Source organism: Macrobrachium nipponense, chromosome 2, assembly GCF_015104395.2.
Source record: "Macrobrachium nipponense isolate FS-2020 chromosome 2, ASM1510439v2, whole genome shotgun sequence".
Classification (NCBI taxonomy): Eukaryota; Metazoa; Arthropoda; class Malacostraca; order Decapoda; family Palaemonidae; genus Macrobrachium; species Macrobrachium nipponense.
In genome coordinates, this window is record NC_087201.1 from 113,383,723 (window position 1) to 113,389,250 (window position 5,528).

A 5,528-nucleotide genomic window follows, 5' to 3' on the forward strand; every position below is an offset into this window, starting at 1 on the left:
TGTCTTTATGTAAGGGGGGTACGCCCTCTGGTCAGGTAACATGTTCTACAAGGTTAGGTTAGGTTGGTTAGTTAATATCCTAACCTATATGTTTACACTTCTACGGACTGTCTTTTTGTAAGGGGCCGGTCAGGTAACATGTTCTACTTGGTTAGGTTTAGGTTAGTATCCTAACCCTATATTTTACACTTCTAAGACTGTCTTTGTGCAAGGGGGCTTACGGGGGGCAGACCCCCCCCCAGTCAGGTAACATGTTCTACTAGGTTAGGTTAGGTTGGTTAGGTTAGTATCCTAACCTATATGTTACACCCAGTCAGTAACATGTTTTACTAGGTTAGGTTAGGTTAGGTGGTTTAGGTTAGTATCCTAACCTATATGTTACACTCCTAAGATTGCCTTCCCTAAGGGTGGGTTATGGTAACATGTTCTACTAGGTAGGTTAGATTAGGTTAGTTAGTAAAACTTTATAAGTTACTCTTGCTTTTGACTTTCTTGAAGTGAGGGTATGGGGGGCAGAGCACCACCAGTCGGGTTACACAATTTTTACAATTGTTCTCAGCATTTCTTGTTAAGTTCAATTACCCCCCTTAACTGGCCAATCTGATCCTTGAAAATTGATTTGTTCCGACACGGCATACAAACCTTCGGTCCTTTTACAATAGGAAGGTACTAGCGGCAGCTGATAGGTCGTAAGCTTTCGAACAAGGGTTCGTAGTTAACTGCTTGTCCGACAGGCGCGCGCGCGACTGGGAGGTAAACAAATCACTTTTGCTTTCGGCCTGCTGGCGTCTGGACGTGTATCATCGCTCTCTGCCCGCTTCATCGTCGTTGCTTTCGCATGGTTGTGTTTTTCTTTTTCTATTTATCTAGTGAAACTGAATTGTAAGTACAATCATTTCATATTTATTTCCATTGAATTCAATTGTGAATTAAAGGATCTTGGTTTCACCACGCCCTCCGATTACCCGAGTGCCGGGACTGAAGGGCGTAAGTGCGGGAATTCATTTTCCCAGAAATGATCCTCGTATTGTGTGTGCTCGGTGCCGAGGGTGGGAGAGCGCTCACTCCGAGCGTATATTTTGGTTGGAAATGTGTAGATGAAAATCGTAAGTAAGTGCTCTTTCATTTATATTTTTTTTTGACCTGTATGCTCGTTGCCGAGCGAATGCGCTCGGCACGAAAACTTATTCTGTATGGAAGTGGAATCGCAAGTACAGTATTCTTTTTCATTTTCATATATATTAGTTTGATTGTAGCAATACTCATTTGGATCAGTTTCCGAGCTTACCCGGAAATTGATCCTTTCCCTTTTTATTTGAATGAAGTGAAATCGCAAGTGCAGTTCTTTTCATTTTCATATTTTATTGAGATTGCATTGTTTACTTGGATCAATGTTTCCGCTATTTCCCGGGAATTGAATTGATCCTTCCCCTTTTTATTTGTATGAAGTGAATCGCAGGCGCAGTATTCTTTTTCATTTTCATATATATTTTTGATTGCATCAATTCATTATGGATCAAGGTTTCCATTCATAATCGGGAATGGATCCTTTTACCCTTGCGCTCGGTACCGAGGGCGCAAATGCGCTCGATCCGAGCCCTTATTCATTGTGAAGTGAATCGTAATGCAAGATTCTTTTTCATTTTATTCCTTTTATTATGATTTGCATCAATATTATTGGTTCAAGTTCCGCTCAGTCAGGGAATTGATCCTTATGCCCTTGCATTCGGGCCGAGGGCACGATTGCTCTCGGGCTCTTATTATTATTGTTGGGTACATGGGTGCTGTGCGGGGGTGGGGAGACCCCCCCCTCCGCTCAGCTCAGATGGCCCTTCCCCGTGGGGGGGGGGGTGGGGGGGGGGGGGGGAGGTTATCTGCGTTCTTCTCCTCGCCCGATCCGTCGAGCGCAGGGGGAGGGCGCTCGGTACCCGATGTACCAATTGTATTCGGGTCTTCCACTTGTTCGGAGAGGGAACTCACCCCCCCGCGCGAGGGACTTCCCCCCCACTAATCGCTACTACTGTTATTTCCGCAGGTGCTACTGCCACGAGGGTGGACCTTGGTGAGGTATGGGCGTCCTTCCATTTGCAGGGCGTGCTAGTGTCCAGGGGCTGCGGTTCTATGTCTGGGCCTACTGCGGTCACCCATGGAGTGGTGACCACGCTCCAGGTGACGACGTCCCTCCTCACCTGGTGTACTCGCCTCACGTGGTAACAGTCTTGCCTACAGCTGCTGTGAAGTGCCGTTCGCCGTACCGAGAGGGGGGCGTGCCGCCGCCGCTCGTGTTTGCCGCGCTGCCGCGACCACACTTCCGCTGCCCTAGAGCTCGCCCCTGGACCTGCCGCCGGTACCAGGATGTTGCTGGCTGCTGCTCCACTTCCTGTGTTTCCGGTGCTGCCTGCCGTACCTGCCGATTCTGGGCTGACTGTCCATGCAGTTGCTGCGCTGGCTGTCCATGCAGTTGCTGCGCTGGCTGTCCCTGCCGTTGCTGCGCTGGCTGTCCCTGCCGTTGCTGCGCTGGCTGTCCCTACCGATGCTGTGCTGGCTGTGTCCTGCTGTTCCTGAGATGCCCATACCTGCTGACGTCGTCCCTGTTCGTGGTGGTACTACCCCAGACTTTGGTCTGTCTGTACAGGTGCGTCTGGGCCCTGTGGCTTCGGCTACAGCAGCCCCGGCTCCGCCCTGGATAGCAGATCTTACGTCTGTCCTGAGGAAGCTGACGAAGAAGAGGAGGAAGGTGTCGTCGTCGTCGTCTTCATCTTCTTCATCGTCGTCGGCTGCCGCCTCTTCCCCTTCGACTTCTAAGGCTTCACAGCCGAGGAAGAAGAAGGTTGCCCCCTCCCTCCTAAGGAAGTCTCCCTCGGGAGCTTCTCGGGACCCGTCTCACCCTCGGTGGGACGGGAGGGTTCCTTCCGCTGGTCCTCCTGCTCCTTCGGGAGCGGGGCCCGTCTCTTCTTCTGCAAGGAAGAAGACTACGGGGACCAGAGGGGTACCGGCTAACACCGGTACTTCCTCGCCTGGTGTCAGTGGTTCTGCCACTGCATCAGGGTCCGTCTCGGCCTCTCGTTCGCGGGAGGTACCGAGTGTACGGTCGCCTACCAGCGACCGTGCAGCCAGGAACCAGACCTCTGAGTCCGCTCAGCGTCAGGTTCACGGCACGGGGCGGAAGACTGGTGACAGCCGCTCACGCGACTCTCACCAGACCCCCCCCCCAGCTCTCGCTCTCGCTGGCGACCAGCTGGCTACCCGGGGACGTGACGGTCCACGACCGGCCACGGGCTGAGGCTGGGAAGAGGTCCTCCCCGTTTTCGCCGTATACCAGCCACGGCTGGAAAAAAACCAGCGACGTGACGTGCCGTGAGGACAAGCACCGGTGGCTCACTGTGACAGTGGAGCCTGCAGGTCGCCTGACCGTCGCTCTCACAGAGAGCGATCGGGTACGGCAACCAGCACCAGCTCTCTTCTGACACTCGAGATCGGGGCCGCTGCGCTCAGTCCAGCCGTTCTCCACAGCGAGACGGTTCGACCAGGCCTGCAGCTCGATCGCCACCGCGGGTTGACGAACGCCTGCAGCCCTCCAAGCCTGCTGGTTCTGCCAGCGAGCGAGGAGGGAGCGTCAGGTCTGCCCTCTCCCGTACCTTCAACCTCCTCGGGTTACACACAGGGAGGAGCGAGGTATTGAGGAGTGATCGTGGAGGGGGTGCGCCCCTCATGATCCCACCACGACGCCCTACGTGCCAGGCACGGTTCTTGGACCCGGCCAGGACGTATGCGCAACGTGGATGGAGAAGACCGAGGAGGGCTGTCGCTGTTCCCCCTTCTTAGGAGGAAGGTTCTCGGAATATGCTCTTGTAAAGTGAAGGGCTTAACGGTCCCACTCTGCAAGATGCTGTGACATTCCGAGATCCAGAGGAACTTTGCCGAGGTTATGGCGCTGATTCGTCAGCACAACGACCTCGGGGGAAGGATCGCCGCTCCCACCAGCAGAGCCACGTCTCGGCTCGAGTCGTTTTGGGGCCCGAGAGGGGAACCCAAATCGACGGTGGGTCTGCCGCGATCGGAGCTTGCCGACTGTGTTGAACCAGGTAGTCTCTCGTCTCCGGACAAGAAGGCTCTCTCAGTTCTGGCCGGTCGAACAAGCTACTTCACCTCCTCTACTGCGACAGAGGCGTTTCTACGTGTCTTCGGACACCGTATTTGAATACCCCTTCGGTCCTCCTGAGGTTTTCGACCTCGATGAGGACTGGAATGAGTCGGAGGACGGTATCGGCTCTCTCCTGTCAGGTGTCGATCAGCCCCACCCAGACGACGTTCACAGGGGCGGCAGACCTTACCTACAGTATGAGTTCGTAACCCTCCTCGGGAAAACGTTTTCTCCTGACGATACGTTTTCCCAGGCTCTGAGAGGCCATCGCCGTAAGGCGATGACTGCTCCCTTTTCTTCTCCAACTGCTAGTTCCGCTGGGAAGGCGAGCCAGTATCCCAATTCCTCCCCCATTCCCCTCTCTCCTTACGGCTACGAGGGAAAGGGGAGGGATCCTACAGAGATTTCTCTGTAAGATCCCACGTAGGGGGCTGCGCTACCGGGGACCTTCGGGTCCTACCTGACGTAAGCCCCGGTCGTTGAGGAGGGATCCTGCCCCTTTCTCGAGTTTTCTACGGGAATCGGGGAGGATTCACCAGCCGATATCGTTTGACGAATTCGGTGGGTGGTTTCGCAGATTGCTTAGAATTCTACGGAATTTCTAGCGCACTCAGAGTGTTCGAGTTTTTTACGATCTCCAAACACTTAGGCGAGACCACGGTCCAAAGTGAGCGAGAATCCCCGATAATTGTTACACGATAATCGGGAAACCTCGCTTATGCTCGAATTCCTGTAATTTCTAGCATTTGGAAGAAGTCTGCTGCTGAAAGAAGAGTATCTCACAGTAGGCGATTAACCTGGAATAGAGAAGAACGGACGGGAACTTCCAGTTTGGCTTGAACTATCGTTTTCGGTATTCTGTTCACCATGAAGTCTTTCCTTTGGGAAAGACTTCTCCTTCACTCTCTTGACTAGAGAACGAAGGCGGTCGATCTCCAATCCTTATTCTCATTCCTCGAGAGGAAAAGAATTTAGGATGGAGGTCGTGGTACAGAACCTACAAATATACTACGTATATTACCCTCGCGACATGATCTTTTAAACAGTTGAATTGTCCGGGGGGGTAGGCACATACCGTAGTTAACTCTACGGTTTGTGACCGAGACGAATTGTATCTTAATTGAACTGCAAGACGGGCGGGGTTGCCTGCAACCTCCCAGCAGTTATCAGTTTCGATTTTAGATACTTGGTATTGTCATGACAACACCAAATCAGCTTTTGTATTTACCGAAATCCGTTTCGTTTCGTTAAATATAATTGCTCGAGCGTATTCTTTATGCTCGATGGTTCTAGCCGAACGCATTCCTTCGTGGAATAATGGATTACCTGGCAACTCAGGATGACGAGTCACCGAGCTACTGCGTATTGAACTGCCTGATAGCGG